We start from the raw sequence: 1381 nt of genomic DNA, 5'->3' as shown, positions 1-1381 counted from the left end.
GCAGCTCACAGAAGGCCTCAGCGACCAGAACAAGAGGATTAGATATTGTTTTGAACATGATGGGAAACTACTGGTTTTCGAAAAGGAATGACATGATCTGAGTGACATTTTTTAAAAAGAGTGATTTGAGGGGCGCCTGGGTGGCTCAGTCAGTTGGGCGTCTGCCTTCAGCTCAGGTCCTGATCCTGGGGCCCTGGGGTCCTGGGATCGGGGCTCCCTGCTCAGCTGGAGAGTCTGCTTCTCCTCTCGTTCTGCCCCTCCCCCAACTCGTGCTCTCTCGCTCTCGTGCTCACTCCTCTCTCAAATAAAGAAAATCTTTTTAAAAAATGTTTAAAAGCAGGACGCCTGGGTGGCTCAGTCGTTAGGCGTCTGTCTTCGGCTCAGGTCATGATCCCAGGGCCCTGGGATCGAGCCCCGCATCGGGCTCCCCGCTCCACGGGAAGCCTGCTTCTCCCTCTCCCACTCCCCCTGCTTGTGTTCCCTCTCTCACTGTCTCTCTGTCAGATAAATAAATAAAATCTTTAAAAAAATGTTTAAAAGAAACAGAAAATAACCACTTTTGATAGGGCAGCATGACTGAGGGTACAGCACCCCCAATCAGCCTGATGGCTCAAGGATTTAGGCTAAGTCACTTGAGGGAAGGAGAGCCGGGGGAAGAGAGACATGCTCTGCCTTGCTTTCCAAGAGTGGACAAGTAAGTTCTAAGAAAGAAGGAGGGTTCGCTTGGGTCACCTCTAGTGATCCCAGACAACCGGGCTCAGACACATACTCACTTCCGGACAGATCAAAACACCAGGTGGACACCTCACACCAGATGAAAATACCCCCACATGGACCGATGATCTAAATGTAAGAGCTGTAGGGCGCCTGGGTGGCTCAGTTGGTTAAGCGACTGCCTTCGGCTCAGGCCATGATCCTGGAGTCCCGGGATCGAGTCCCGCATTGGGCTCCCTGCTCGGCAGGGAGTCTGCTTCTCCCTCTGACCTTCTTCCCTCTCGTGCTCTCTATCTCTCATTCTCCCTCTCTCAAATAAATAAATAAAATCTTTAAAAAAATAAAAAATAAAAAAATAAATGTAAGAGCTGTAACTATAAAAACCCTTAGAAGAAAACACAGGCATAAATCTTTATGACTGTAGGTTAGGCAAGGATTTCTTATTCATGACACCAGAACACAAATGGCAAAGAAAAGGAGAGATTGGACTTCATCAATATTAAAAAACTTTTGTGCTCCCAAGGACACCATGAAGAATGTGAGAAGACCATCCACAGGGGGAGCAAAATTTTGCAAACTGTAGATCTCATAAGGGACTTGTATCTAGAATATAAAGAACTCTTACAACTCAATGATAAAAGAGCAAATAACCCAACTTAAAAATGGC

The sequence above is a fragment of the Callorhinus ursinus genome, unplaced genomic scaffold, assembly GCF_003265705.2.
Source record: "Callorhinus ursinus isolate GAN/ISIS: 27379988/994484 unplaced genomic scaffold, GSC_fseal_2.0 scaffold51, whole genome shotgun sequence".
In the NCBI taxonomy this organism is placed as follows: Eukaryota; Metazoa; Chordata; class Mammalia; order Carnivora; family Otariidae; genus Callorhinus; species Callorhinus ursinus.
Note: the sequence above shows the minus strand (reverse complement) of the source record.